Genomic DNA, 16,293 nt, shown 5'->3' with positions numbered 1-16,293 from the left:
ATAAAATATTTATAATTTATATTAATTTTTATATATAAATATTTAATTATATATAATACATTTTTTCAATTTAAAGTTAAAATATTTATATTTATATTTTAATTTTTTTATAAAATTAAATGTATGTATAAAGATTTTAAAATTAATATATTTAAAATTAATAATTATATATTAATATATACTTATATACAAGATAATTCAATTTTTATCAATTTTATTAAAAAATTTTATTTTATTACGTTAAATATTTGTAAATTATTTTAATTTAATTATCTAATTAAATTATTATTAATTAATTATAATAGCAATATTTATAATAGTATTGTTAATTTTTTATTTTTATATTTTAAAATATATATATAATGTACGTATCCATTATGTATTTCCAATGTACGTACAGCAGATACTCGCAGGAAAAACCAACGAGACTAATAATAAAATCAATGAATTAGAAAAAAAGAGCTATAGACAAATATCTTATAATATACCGTGGCATAATCTGCAATTTATTATAAAATAATTGATCCGAGCAGTATCAATTATAAAAGAAGATGGCTGAATATGATAGACACTGTCGAATACTAATCAAATATAATCATTTAGTTAATCTTTAAGATTTAAGTTAAGATACATCTTTGAGGAATCAATAAGTCTTTCGCTAATAGCCTAATAGATCTCTTGATAGATCAAACGAAGAAATACCTAACCGCGATTACAGCCAATTGGTACATATTATTCGATACATAATTAATATTTGTATCACGTACAGCGATGCAAGTGGTATTGAAGAAAATAGCCATTTTATGTTACAACTATAACGAGTAAATTTACTCGTTCAACTTGAGAGGAATTAAAAAGGTACCTGACTTTTAAATAAGCATTAAATAAGAAATTTAAATATCGCAGACGGTGATGTAGGTGTTATTCAAGGAAAGAGAACATTTTATTTTGTAATTAGCACGAGTAAATGAACGAATATCAATAATATAATATAATGATTAATATGAATTTTATCTGGCTGATTATTTAAATACCATAACATATTTCACAGTAACGTCATCGACTGCCGTTAGGCTCTTTTCCCTTTTTGTTCAAACTAATTGATAGTCGAAAACTAGTATCAAGGAGGTGTGAATTTAGTCTTAGTTTGTAGAAACTATTAAAATGATAAAAATGGATACCGTATTAAATCGTCGAAGGCGCCAATTTACGATAAAAATTAAGAAATTGTTCAATTTGATTTTGTTACAATGGAAAACCCGTCCTTTGCTATGTCAAGAGATCGTTAACGTTTGATTGACATCTCGACACCTTGTCAAGATATATAAGGAACGCGGAAGTCGCGCGCGAGCTCTTTCGTGCCTGAAATTCCGGACAGTGAACATCCAAGAAGAATTTAAATATAAGGTAAATAAAAAAAATTTTCAAATAACAACATTGTAACTAGTAATTTATAACGTCTAAGCCATTAATTTACAATACTTGAGAAATTAATTTATAATATTTAAGCTATTAATTTATAACATTTAAGCCATTAATATATAACATATAAGCAATTAATTTATAACGTCTAAACTATTAATTTATAACATTTGTTGAGATATGTATAATTTTCTGTGTTGGACTGGGTTAAATGTGTAGTAGAGATACTTGTATGTGAACATCAGCGTGTGGATGTATGTGTGTGCGCGGCGTCTCGAAAACAGATGAATGTAAACTGTTCAGTCGGTTAACAGTCGGGTATAGAAGAAAGTGCTGAGACGCGTGCAAGTATGTATCGATGAATATATAAGAAATCGTCCATGAAATAAATATATTACTATTTTAAAATTAATCCTCAGTATAAATTTAGTGTTCTTATAACATTATTTCGACTTCAAAGATCCACAATTCTCAACAACATTTGTGCTATTAATTTATAACATTTAAGTTATTAATTTACAACATCTAAGCCATTAATTTACAACATTTGAACTGTTATTTTATACATTTAAGTTATTAATTTATAACATTTAGGCTATTAATTTATAACATTTAAACTATTAATTTATAACATTTAAGCCATTAATTTATAACATTTAAGCTATTAACTTTCAACATCTAAGCCAATAATGTACAACATTTAAACTGTTATTTTATACATTTAAACTATTAATTTATAACATTTAAGCTATTCATTTATACCTTCTAAGCCATTAATTTATAACATTTAAGCCATTAATCTAAAACAATTACATCATTAATTCTTAACAGTTATACCAATAATTTATAACAACATTTTCCCATTAATTCAATGTAATTATGCTCTTAATTTATAACAGTTGTACCCTTAATCGAAAGTAACTCTACATTCATTGATTTTAATCAATACCATAAATTCGTAGTGAGTGAATTAAAGATTTATTTTGCTTTATTTTATTAACGAAATCTATCAAGTCTTTGAAGTGCTATTTCATTTCCATATAGCATTATATTTTCACTCTGAATACAGTATTCAATTTCCAATTTCACTATTTCGTATAAAATCTGTGGTAACACAGAGTGTCGATGTATGTGTCACGTAAAATAACAAAATAAAAAAGGAATTTGAGGTAAAAAAATAAAAAAAGAAAACTTTATTTTTTTTCTAACATCAATACACTTTACAATCTACTTCCGAACTCTAGGCGTGACTTTCTAAGACTGACTCTTATGATTTTACTTTCGATCGGATCCGATTACTTTCTTTTGTCATTCCTGAACATCCCCACCGTCCATGCATTTGCTAGGCGTCCGCGATCGTTGCCACGTGCTTTTTCTTCTAGAACCTTCGGTGGAAGGACCGTTGGGATGTTGATGGTTCATTAGGCACTTCAGCGATATACATTGTCGCCGAGTGCTTTATCTCTATCGTCAGTCCGTCGGATTTGAAGTATGCCGGTCGTGACATATGTAACGATATATGGTATAACGTTATAACGTATTACTTTACATGATATAACTTTATAACGTATTACGTTAAATGGTATGACGTTATAACGTATTACGTTTTATGGGATGACGTTATAACGTATTACGTTATATGGTATAACGTTATAACGTATTACGTTATATGTTATAACGTTATAACGTTATAACGTAATACGTTATATGGTATGACGGTATAACGTATTACGTTATATGGGACGACCTGTTTCTGTCTGGAGATTGATTCCTAATACAACGTGTGTCCCATTATATCAGCATCTCTAAAGTACAATTCTATGTGATTTCTAGGGAGAACAATACAACCGATCCACACCTTCGTCAGGCAAAACGTTTATCCCGTGACCCTGGCTACGTTCGGCGACCAGTTGTCACCTCGAACCCACTTTCGCTTTCACAAATGTCAAACAATTACAAATGACAATTGCTTAATTACAGTTATGATAAAATCTAGGCTAAAGCATTAGAAGGCTTCCTCAAAATTGCAAAGGGAAGGCTCCGGTTTTCCTTTTATCTCCGACATATATAATAACCTGTTAATAGCAGCGTTATCGTCAATTTAACTACCCTTATTATCCCACAAGAAATAAGGGATCGAACGATTCGTGGCGTCGATTAATCAATTGCAACGGGAATTTACGACTCCCGTTGGCGCGCTTCCTCGAGATCGCGTCTCCCCACGAACGTGCGAATTTACATATTTAACAATATATATATGGCGGGTTAATGTTGAAATTTTGGGTGTTTGGGCGTTAATTTTAGTTTCTTTACATTTTTTTCCTTTAGGAATACCTGCACTTTATCATTTATGGAAGTTTTGTTAACAGAAACGAAAGATTTAGAAAAGATATGTATAATCAAGGAATCTCAGGATAGCACACTTAGACTGCAGATTTTTCTGTATGCAAAAGTAAGTCAAAGGAAGAGGATGAAGTTTTCTTGTATAAGGCTTTGTTTCTGCTTGAGCTAGCTTACAATGAAATACGTTCAGTGTGACAGAGTATCTACAACTATTTCAAACTTTAGTTTTAAATAAAAAAAGTTTACGCGCAAAAATAAGCTGGAAAAATGAAAAATGTTTTTTTTTTTCTTGTTTGACGTCTTATCCTGTCTGGCGGTATGGAATTATTCTGGAAAAGCCTGTATATGTACAGAGTATATAAAAAATACACTTATTTGACCGGATTCTACAACCTAATTCTACAACTCTAGATGATACAGTTTTACAAACGTCTACTCATCGCGAGGACCAACTTGCCAACTTTTCAAAATAAGCTATGAGTCGCAATTGAACCGTTTTCTGGAGAAATGACGTTGAAATTCCATTGGGTCTTACATCGAGATTATTCGCAACAAGTTTATATTTCGCAGTCAGGTAGAAAGTAAGCAATGTGACATTAACGAGAAAACAACAAGTTTTCGTTAGCAGGTGGGATAGCCCGTGATAAACAGAATGGAGCAATCAGTGTGATTTCACATTATTACAGAATTATCTACTGTGTGAAAAAAGACTTTCAAACAAAGATTCTGATTTTATTAGCTTTCTTTTAGAATAATAGAAAATAAAATTTGTAAATAACAATTAATCTCATTATTTTAAATAATATATTTAAACTTGTTGAAATTGCAAATAATTTATTTCTGTCTTTTAACATTTAAACAATTATTTAAATGAAAATTTATTTAATAGTGTCCAGTATTGCGCGCAACACATTTTTGGAACAACGAACAATTCGATAGTCGGTAATAGAGATAGATGGCAAAATAATTGGATTTATTGATAAAATGAGGATTAAATTGATTAAAAAAAGTAAATTGATTAAAATGTATACAAATCCTACATATACAAGAATAATATCTTGCACATCATGGTATCCAAATATACTTTCCCAGTAAAGTTCCATTTGATCCTCGTGCTAAGTAGCATACGGTGCCAGCAAACGTCAATTTTTACAAAATTTTGCATGAATCAATCGATCCAGAGGCTCCGATCCTCCGAAATCACGCTAGTGGACACTTATACGCCCTGACACTTTTTATACATGCTGTACATAAAAATATATGTATCGAAACTGTTGTTATTTCTATACTCAGAGGTAAGATCAGAGTAGTTATTATTTTATTGAATGGATAAATCTATTACACCGTTCTGAGCCAAAAAAAGCCTTTATTGCACACGCTTACAAAAACTAGGGATAAAAACAAAAAAGCATCTTAAGCCTATCGATTAAATCTATCGATTGTAACTAGCATCATCCTCTAGTTACTATTTCTTATCACTAACGCATCTGCATATGGATGGCGAGCACGAACTCACGTTGTCATTTTCAACAGAAACTTTGATACAAAGTACGCAGATTTGTGTATAAATACATTACGGTTGAAAAATTGTTGAATATTTACTACTGTATCTGTTATACTTGATCGTTAACACCTATTTTTTTCGCCTGCCTAACTTACTATCCTCAAAACATTATCAGATTATACATTTTGTTCGGCTGATAAAATGGAATTTCTTGGAATTTAGAGCTCCCTTTACATTCACTTGTTATTGTACGAGTATTTTGCTCGTTCACCAGCCGTTCACTCATTTTATTTTGCAATCGTGACAATTTGATGCTGCTTCTCCACTCTGTATAACGTGTTACCTACAAACACCGATATGTATATAATCTGATGCATTAATTACTATACGATACACCATGAGGACGTTAATACACGCAAAACGAAATAGATAAACAGTATCTGCTAAAATTATAGCTATAATATATAATATAATATATAACATAATATAATATAATATAATATAATATATTTTTGTTACAGTCAACTTCTCCAAAAGTCAAAAGCTTGTCTTGTTATTGGCGCGTACCGTAAACACTCGACTAATTGCGTATTTCTTAAAGCTATATTTCCCCTCTTTACAACTTTTTTACGAGATTAGTTTGAAATCAGCCCAATTGATAAACCATTTCAATTTTCAATCTCTATATTCAAAATTTATTATAATCAATTCTATTTTAGTTTTTGCTATCAAAGGAACATAAATTGGAAGTTGAAACAAAAAACATGGGTTCTAATTAAATATTACTATCTGCTTCTATTCTTAATCGTTACGAATTATTTATACATTATTACCAATTATCAATTGTTTATTGTACATTGCTCGGTGCATTCACCCTATTACCCCTACACTTCCGTATCATCAACCATATTGCTATCTTCGAATAATTTTCCTCAAACGCAAAATCTCCCACATACCTAACCTTTTAATTTCAAAGCTAATTAATTCAGGGACATCTTCGATCTTTAACAAGCGTGTATCCTACCAATGATTAGCAGCTACTCTTCATTAATTCATTAATTCATTGATTCAATCTGTAACGTTTCGAGTATGTACATCGCATGTCGTATCATTGTATCGGTATTGTATCTGTTGATTCGAAAGATAGCTGGTTACTCAGGTGGCTAAATTGATCTCGCCATAGACGAAACTTATTTGTGTATCCATCTATGTATATATATGTCGGATCACGATTCGAATTTTGGGCGCGCGACGACTCTTCATGTGGACTAGCCATCGTTTCACAAAGCCGAGATTTTATTTACACGTATATACAGGTCTATCACTAAGCTTAACAAATAATAAGTACAACTAATAATAAGTCTAACAAACACTAAGCCTAATGAATAATACGATCTACGAATAATTAAATTAAATAATACTATTAGCAATGTTTGAGTTCAAACGAATCCACGGTCACCGGGATAACTCCTTACTAAGCGAAACTAACTTAGACGCAAATGCGATCGTCGAAAATGCTCGATGTATCACTCTCCAAGGCAATCGCAAGAATGCCAGCCTCGTGGAGATTTTTCTCCCTGTACGATTGCATTTTGTTTTCTATACCCGTTTGGAAGCATCGAGAAGGTTCCAAACGCCGTTGCTAGGCACACTCGTTGGAAGCATCGAGAAAGTTCCAAACGCCGTTGCTAGGCAATTTCTACCTGGAGTTTTGATTACTAATACAATGTATGTCCCATTGCATCGGCACCTCCGAGGCAACATCACACGTGGCTAGGCCCGCTCTCGAGGCCGCATGCCGCCACAACCACATTTCTCGGAAAACACATACAACCACTCCAGACCTCCGTTAGATAAAACATCCATCCCGTGACCGTGGCTACGTTCAGCGACCGATTGTCACCTCGAACCCAATCTCGCTTATTACAAATCTTAAGCAATTACAAGTATAATAAAATCTAGGCTAACGTACTAGAGGATGTTCCCAAAATTTCCAAGGAAAGGCTTCGGCTTTCCTTTCATCTCCGACATATAAAAGATATACACAAGCAAACAGATAAGGCAATCGAGAATCAATGGATTCAATAGCCGGTAAATATTTACAAAAAAAGGAGATACCGCCGATTTTGACATTTTTTAAATATTTTGTTAATGTTATCAGTTTCGACAAAGTAACGAAGATGTAGAGTCGAATTCGAGTACGATAAGTAGTCACAGAAAATTTATCTTTTCTCCAATTGATTGCGTCTCCTAGTTTAATGGTGTTTTATAAACGGGCCGCTTATCTTGAAAATGGTAAATCCATTTTCCTTTGTTTCGGAATATTGAAACATTACGTTCGATTGGACTATTTTACTACGTTTTATGACCTTGAGTGACCTTAAATGACCGCGATATTTAAATCCGTCTTCAAAAGAGCAACAATGGGACAAATAGGTATTCAAAACTACACGGCTGCACTTAAAAAAAAAAACGAAGCCTATTAAAGTGTTCTTTAAAACTCGTAAACGCGTCCATCTGAGAAAAACTTTTTCCATCGCGTAATAGCCTCCTCGAAACCAAACAACTTTTGTTTCAAACATTTCCCTGCGTCTTAAAAAATTGAAAGAATTATTCAGGTGGTTTGCTGTTGAAGACTCAGCCTGTATATCCCCAAAATTCCATGTAGTTCTGATTGTTAGGCAAACTGATATTGTAATCTAACACGAGTCAACCTCATCAAGGGGCGAGAGGGAGGGGGTGTCAATAGACTAAACACAGAGGTATTCGCCTCTATATGTACCTCTATTCGCTATTTTGAACATGAACAGAAAGATAACAGTACGGAGTGGGTGAGAAAAGCATTAAGAATTTTGATCCAGCATTTTTTAATCTCTTTATTGTGACATGAAAACTACGGAAAAAGTAATTTAAAAAAGCGACCAGATATCAATGACCTACGAAAAAGATAAAATTCATCCGGACAGAAAGAAGGAAGAAAACTATTTAACGTTTCATCAGAGAAAAAGAATCGAGGAAAAGGCTTGGTTATTGATCTTGTGAGACAGGAACGTCATAAATGCTAGTATAGGTAATCTTGCAGAAGTTGTTAAGAATCTTTATCGTAGTTTGGTATGAAAAATATCGAATAATTTGGATTTCGAATCACATACAAAATAAGATGCAGGGGAGAGTCGCACAGTACCTTGTGCTAGAGTTGGTAAAAATGAAAATTTACAAAGTGACTTTATAGCACAAATGGAACTTGATAAAAGTAGGAAAATTAATTTTATGAAATTCAATAATACGAATTGACGAATTGACAATGTGCAAGAATAGTAATGTCGGAATTTCTAGGAAACGAAAAATTGTCGTCCAGTACCGATCAATTATTTAATTATTTGATCTTTTGCTCTAAATGGTTAATAATGTTTAAAAAAGTCCTCTAGATGTCAGTATACATATTCTTATTCAAATTTGATTTTTATGTATATCGTATGGAAAATACTTAATATTTTCTTGATCTGCGCATTCGACGTGTGCCCAGACTTCACATTCGTCGTTTTTGAAACATTGAAAGCTGCAGTGACCTGTCTTTGGGCCATTTTATTTTTGAGGAGTAGCTTCGAAGCCCCATTCATGTTCTCCTCTGACCATTTCTCTCTTTTCTGTTTTGGACTTTCAGACATTTTTCTATGGGAAAAGGTAGAAGAAAAATTAAACGGACACCTTCTAATTTAGTCTCAGTTGCCAAAATATTGAACTTACAGGTAAAAGAAATTCGGTCTATGACTAAATCATCGGTATTAGACGACAAATACGTTGAACAAATACGTTTTAGATTATAATGTATGTAATATACAAAGGAAATTATAAAAGTGGGGCAAATAACTGGTAATTACACTTAATAAATTAGATATAGTATACATTAAAAAACATTTTACTTACCTGAAAAACAACATGTCAACTCTAGAAAATAATTTTTAATTTTCGAAATATCAATGTATATGTTTGACATATCAGATCAATATGGCTCCGAAATATGTTACACGGAATTGTTAATTTTCATTTGTTTGTTCCAATAAAAGCGCTAATATCTGGTGAAAAATCCTATGTATTTAGAAATTAACAGAAATGTTAAGTGAGCTGTTATTTTGCCCGCATTGTATTTCTTACATGTAATGCCTGTTACACGTTTTATCTTTAAAATAGCAAACTCATTATTTACTCGAGATTTATTCCTAGCGCACAAATATTTTTCAATAGAGCGATGCAAAGTTTTACTGTATCTCGGATCATCACAAGTTAATCAAAATCTTGAGGATTCGATTTCACCTGCTCAAAGTGACTTTTGCAGGCAAAAGAAGTTGTTCCTCGGATACTTTAATATTTTTTACTAAATTTCATCAAAAATAGAATTTTATTTGCTAATAGAAGATAACTATGTTTTGGTACTCCTACAGAACAATATCACGACATTCGCTAAAATTACAAATATTGTACAGTATATTCACTACAAGGCTAATTGAAATAGCTTGTAATCCAACATATAAGAATGCTACTTGCAAAGTATCTTTGCTAGTAACAGTTTAAAGTAGAGAGATATTCCTAAAAAATCATATATTTTATACATATATGTACGTAGTATATACAGTGGATATAACTATCTTTCTGAATTTATAAAATAACAGTATATAATAATAAATAATAATAATAAATAAAAATAACATAATAATAATAAATTTATAGAATAACAATATTCCAATATTTATATTTTTCCTTATTGCAATTTTGTAAACCGTCAAAGCGTTTACAACAGAAATTCCCAGAAGGAATTGAATGCCAAGTTTTCTGTAACATTTGATTCCTTTTCTAATTGTGGTGGCATAAGAAACCATTTGATCGGAATAATCTATACCACACTTTCCTTCGTTATATTCGACAACAGCTAGCGGTTTTAATGTAGCGAACAAGCGAAACGAAAGATCATTCTTGAGACCATCACTTGAGCGATTCGCATTACTAAAATATCGATAGGAGCACCTAGCAGAGAACGCTTGGTACTGCTGTACGCGTGGCCTGACGCAGATTTTTTTGAAAACACGCGTGGCAGTCAATGTGTTAATAAACTATTAAACTACATGTCGCGAAGAAGTATCCCCTTTATGAACATTTATTAATAGCTCTAGAGTTGATAATATTAGCTTGAGGAAGTTCTGTATGTACGTGTAATTGATAGTACTCGCGTACACCTGTGCGTGTAAAACGTTTCAAGTTAATAAAGAAAACATGATACACGTGGAATAGGTATGAATAAAAATTACAAGAAGCCGGAGAATATTCTAAAACATATGCCATGATAAAATATAAATTGTAAAGAGTTATAGATCATGTTATTATATATTAAAATTATGCTTAACAAGCAGATATTAGCGTAAATATGACGCTGCGTTAATTAAATCCAACAATATTGAGAAAAGAACAAATTGAACAATACCTAGAAATAATTTAGAAAAACACTGTTAGATCAATTTCAAATTGGGTTTTCTTTACTCGATGTCAAACTTAACTCTTATTCGTCTTTTGCATAAACTCTTTTCGTGATATGAAACTTTAGAGTTGACATGCTGCTGGTATTAATTGCACACGCAGAATAAGATTTTCCAAATTGAACCGAAACGATGTAGACAGAAAAATGTAATACTTTCAATACTCATAACAATTATTTATGCATTCCGCATATAAACCTACCGAATATTTATTACTTACTTTTAGCTCAAAAATATTTGATATACTACTACCAAGCAAATATTAGATTGAAGAGGAAATCATACATGAAAGATGTCACTTTTTTTAATAAAAAGTTCGTTCTCATCAAAGTTTCTGGCAATTTATTACATACCTGTGTACAAAGTGGATTACTTTGTAACACAACTGGAAAGTAACTTTCTTTAGTAATGATTTACGTAATAAATTACGCAAAAAGTAAAAAGAAGATTATATTTTAAATCATATTCTAAGAATAACTGTATTTTAAACGTGATTTCAAAAGAATTTTGAATTTAAAAATTCGTCAAAAGTACATACGTACTTACTACTTCGACACGATCTAGGCTAATTATGTGTACTAATGTTTATACATCTTGATAGTAGCTGTATTCAAAGAGCGCGTCGAATCTTTTTATAGTATTTGCCTTTTGATGTATTAAAAGTATCATTAGAGATATTCTTCTTATTATCGCAAATATGTATTGTTCTGCTCATTGCATCGACAAGTGAACGGATTTTAAGCTTCCTATTCTTTTACATTTTCAATATTTCCAGAGTTATTTGTTTTCAGTAGAAAAAATATTAATTCCTGCCACTTTTGAGAGGAATTGTTTAGAAGTGTATCCTGTTTATCTCGAATCGCTCAAATATATCGGGGAAAAAATGAATGACACAAAAATCGAATGACATCGAAAGGGATATACTATTATATTCGTGTGTATTTACTTTGCGTGTATTGTCTTAACATGAAATCTCTTGCGTGTTAAAATATTTCAATGGATATCTCCATTTTTTGTTACATAATCACGCAGCTGACGTTCAGACATCTCTAAAATACTAGAAACTTGCGTCTTTCGCACCATCCGCTATCGTAATAGAAACTTTCAAATTCGACAGAGCAATACAAAGCACGTGTCACGTAAAATAACAAAATAAAAAAGGAATTTGAGGTAAAAAAATAAAAAAAGAAAACTTTATTTTTTTTCTAACATCAATACACTTTACAATCTACTTCCGAACTCTAGGCGTGACTTTCTAAGACTGACTCTTATGATTTTACTTTCGATCGGATCCGATTACTTTCTTTTGTCATTCCTGAACATCCCCACCGTCCATGCATTTGCTAGGCGTCCGCGATCGTTGCCACGTGCTCTTTCTTCTAGAACCTTCGGTGGAAGGACCGTTGGGATGTTGATGGTTCATTAAGCACATCAGCGATATACATTGTCGCCGAGTGCCGCCACATCTTTATCTCTATGGTCAGTCCGTCGGATTTGAAGTATGCCGGTCGTGACACACGCGAAAAATGACTGACCAAAAAAGAACTGAATGTTTTGACGACATTAAGAAACTGCAGCCTTGTATTTCAGCAATATCATACCAGCAATAACAAATTTTGAGAAATATCTTTATGTTCTATTCCTGTGGCGTACTTTGGATAACGCTAATCCCGGCGACACACTAAATTTTGAAATCCATACGACTGATTCTACAGAAGCGGGGATTCTACAGCAGCGATTTCGCTTGCACAGTTGTTCATTTAATTTGTGAATTGTAAGAAACCTCAAGTATGTCAGAGGACATAGTGATATTGCTACAAAAGCGACTAGACAAATAGAGAGCTACATGTGATTTTATCGTATTTTTTTAACCCTTTCGCTTCGGCAATCCAGTCCGCCGAAGTACTGTCACTGAACGGAAACGCGCGCCAGAAATACGCACAGTGTGTGTCACGACCGGCATACTTCAAATCCGACGGACTCACGATAGAGATAAAGCACTCGGCGACAATGTATATCGCTGAAGTGCCTAATGAACCATCAACATCCCAACGGTCCTTCCACCGAAGGTTCTAGAAGAAAAAGCACGTGGCAACGATCGCGGACGCCTAGCAAATGCATGGACGGTGGGGATGTTGAGGGATGACAAAAGAAAGTAATCGGATCCGATCGAAAGTAAAATCATAAGAGTCAGCCTTAGAAAGTCACGCCTAGAGTTCGGAAGTAGATTGTAAAGTGTATTGATGTTAGAAAAAAAATAAAGTATTCTTTTTTTATTTTTTACCTCAAATTCCTTTTTTATTTTGTTATTTTACGTGACATGTGCGTGGCTACTGTATATACGTTTTCCTAAGTCTTAAATAATAATAATTCTTGTAAGAACCGTATACGAAATATCGTTTCACTGTCAATGGATTTAGTAGATTTTTTAGCATGAAACAATATACGATTTTGATGTTGTTTCAACAACGAGTAACTTAAAGAAGTGATTAATCCAATATGTCAATAAAATCAAGGGAAAATGTTCTGTCGATAACGAAAAAATATATTAATGACCACAGATAGCATTTGTATATGCATCATTTTTGTCAAATTTTGTCTTCAAAACACAACTTTGGACAATACAAGAACTAGATATTAAGTTTTTAATGTTTTTAATATTCCTCTTTTATCTACTTTTGCTAAAATACATTAAACACATTTCAATACTAAACTAAAGATCTTTAAACTTAAAAATGACTTTTGCTTATTCCCATGTCACAAACAATTGGTTTTAATAATTATCGATCAATACTCTCTTATTCGTAAGCACATCAGCATATTCGATCCATGCAAATTCACGTAAAATGTTACTACTTCCTGCCTTTCGTTACATGTATCTTAATAAATTGTATCTTATTAAATCCTAATAAATATGAGTCTTAATAAAAAGAAGTTACTTTTTACGTAGACCAAACCTAGTTCTATTATTAAGCGCGTAAGCAGATAAGATGAAGATCAAATAGAGGCAAAGCTAAAAAATAACGATTATATATTTTCATGTTTCAGCGTTGAAAACTTATGTGGGTGAAACGCTAGAATTGACTGGAGTTCTTCGACAAGAAATGGGCACTTGTCTTTGCATAGACAGCAACAATGTGCCTCCGACAGTCAGCAAACGTTACTCTGTACAAGTTCACTGTATGTAATATTAAGCGCTTATCATAGAGTTATTATATAAATATATTTGCAATTATCATTCTTATATATTATACAAGGTGAATCAGAACAGGTGGAAAATATGGCAGAGGTTGATTCTGAATACTGAAATAAGAAGAAAATTTTATATAACATAATATGCCTAATATGACCATACGTTCCGCTTATAGCTTATTTTGCGATGCTAAACATTACACAGATGAACGATTTCTTGGAAAATAGATAAATCGTGCTGGCCTTATTTCCGGACCAATACGCTCTTCGGATCCGAATCCGTTCGATTATTAAATACGGGGACGTTTAAAATCTCTTACTTATAAAACGTTAGTTGACGTGACGATCAAAATTTTCGACAAATTCGTGTAAGCTGTTCGAACAAGATGGACGATCTATGACGCGACGCATTCGCGTTTCCATAGAAACTGGATCTGGTCGATTCGAGTAATTTCTCTAAAAATAGGTAAGAAAGTACTGTGACACAAAGCAAGCGTCTACTCGAAAACGTTTATACGAAATTTTCTTCTTATTTTAATGCGCTGAATCAGCCCCTGCTTGCCTGGAAGCCGTACTTTCCACATGTCTCGAACTCTATCATACCGATCCACTAGGTAAACAAAATAAAAACCTGCCAAGCACTGTGGCGGCACGGGCCACGGAACTTTTCAACGGCTCCGGATGCAAAGCGCGACGCCGCCAAAGCGCAACACCGACGTGCCCAATGTACCATCGATATCTTCACACTCTTTCCGCCGAATTCTCGGAAGAGCATACACGTGCCAGCACTGGCGGCACATCTAATGAATGCACGCTAGTGGGGGATATCGATGGGCTACGAAGGGAAGAATCTGCGCGATCCGAAACAAAAGCACAGGCAGTCTGTCTTACGCCATTAAATGTGTAACTCCTCGGTACTATTTGCATAGCAACGCGTCGAATGATCTCTCGGTGTCTATCGTTATTTGTTAGTTGTTACCAGTTGTCTGTTAAGTGTAATTGTTAATTGTTAATTGTTAACTCTGATTGTTGATTAGTTCTAAATAAACTATTGTTCGTTAAAAACACCAAGAGTAGTTCCTTACGCACCTATCACCATACCACCTCAGCACGAACGCCGTATAGATTGTTTTCACCTGTTCGATTCGTGCTAGATTTGACTAAAATACTCATGCGAAGTTATTGAAAATATAAAATCCGAATTAACATCCAGTTTTCAACAACCTGTCTAAAGATAGCGCTCACAAACAAGCTATCATTTCTTGAAACAAATATATAAGATTTATTTACGTTATTAATTTCGTGTGTCGAAATACAGCCCACTCAAAACATTCTATGGACCAAACGAAAAAATTGTTGACATTGATTGTCAACAAGTCCTACAAACTAGGATCTTTCATATTTCTTTCGCTTTTGATAATTAGACACAACCTCCCGCTAGCCGATGAGTCATTCTGCTATATTTGGCTTATCCTTTGTTATTATACAAATTACTGCCATTGTTCACGGCTGATCTACTAATTCGTTTGGTGACTAGACACTACGTTAGATATTTTAATCAAATAAACTCATAATTGTATCGATAAAATACTTCCTATCAGTACAATATATGATCTAAAATTTAAACATCCTGCTTCAGGGCGACATATCCAGTGAATTAACGGCGCCTGAACAATCCCTTAAAACGGGTAAATCTATAACTTTATTATCTAATTTCAACCTAATATCCACAAACTGATCAACATAATTTCACTATGCCCAAAAAGAATCGCCTTGCAAATGATATCGATATTTACGACATTTCTTTGCTATATTAATATAGTATTATTTGTTATAGATCCAGACCACCGACCTCGACCAGGGCTATCAAAATTCGCCTTCGTCATGGCCAATAACCAATATAATATTAACTACGATAGAAACTGTCATTGTTAATTTAACACTAGCTATCGCTGCTATAATACGAATAGCCTGTATACATATTAAATAAACTGTAATAAATAACTTATTATTTTTAAATACATCCTGTCTTATTTATCTACACCTTCCTTTGTCTTACGTCCACCTTGACCTACGCATTGTCGCGTAAAATTCGTGATAAAAAAGGATTTTTGCAATCCACTAGCGATAAAAAGTTCGCGTACAAGGTAAATAGCGGGCAAAAGAACGGTACAAAGCATAGAGTGTAGAGTATAGTAGCATCGCAGAAAAAGAAAAATCAACAGCTTGGTCGGTCATTGAGCAGCAACAGATCGAGCAACGATACAAATGATCATGGAAGTGCGTTTCTGCTTTCCGGTCTGT

The 16,293-nt window shown here is 33.0% G+C and overlaps 1 long non-coding RNA gene across 1 annotated transcript; it reads left to right on the top strand.

Moving 5' to 3' along the window:
- The first annotated feature begins 416 nt into the window (after positions 1–416).
- On the top strand, positions 417–15,217 carry LOC126876598 (uncharacterized). The gene is made up of 3 exons (XR_007694362.1): positions 417–1,407; positions 13,846–13,977; positions 14,604–15,217. It is a non-coding gene; the product is annotated as an uncharacterized LOC126876598 (long non-coding RNA).
- The last annotated feature ends 1,076 nt before the right edge of the window (positions 15,218–16,293 follow it).

This window comes from Bombus huntii, unplaced genomic scaffold (genome assembly GCF_024542735.1).
Source record: "Bombus huntii isolate Logan2020A unplaced genomic scaffold, iyBomHunt1.1 ctg00000084.1, whole genome shotgun sequence".
Lineage (NCBI taxonomy): Eukaryota > Metazoa > Arthropoda > Insecta > Hymenoptera > Apidae > Bombus > Bombus huntii.
The sequence above is the reverse complement of the archived record's forward strand: the minus strand, read 5'-3'. Positions and strand labels throughout refer to the sequence as shown.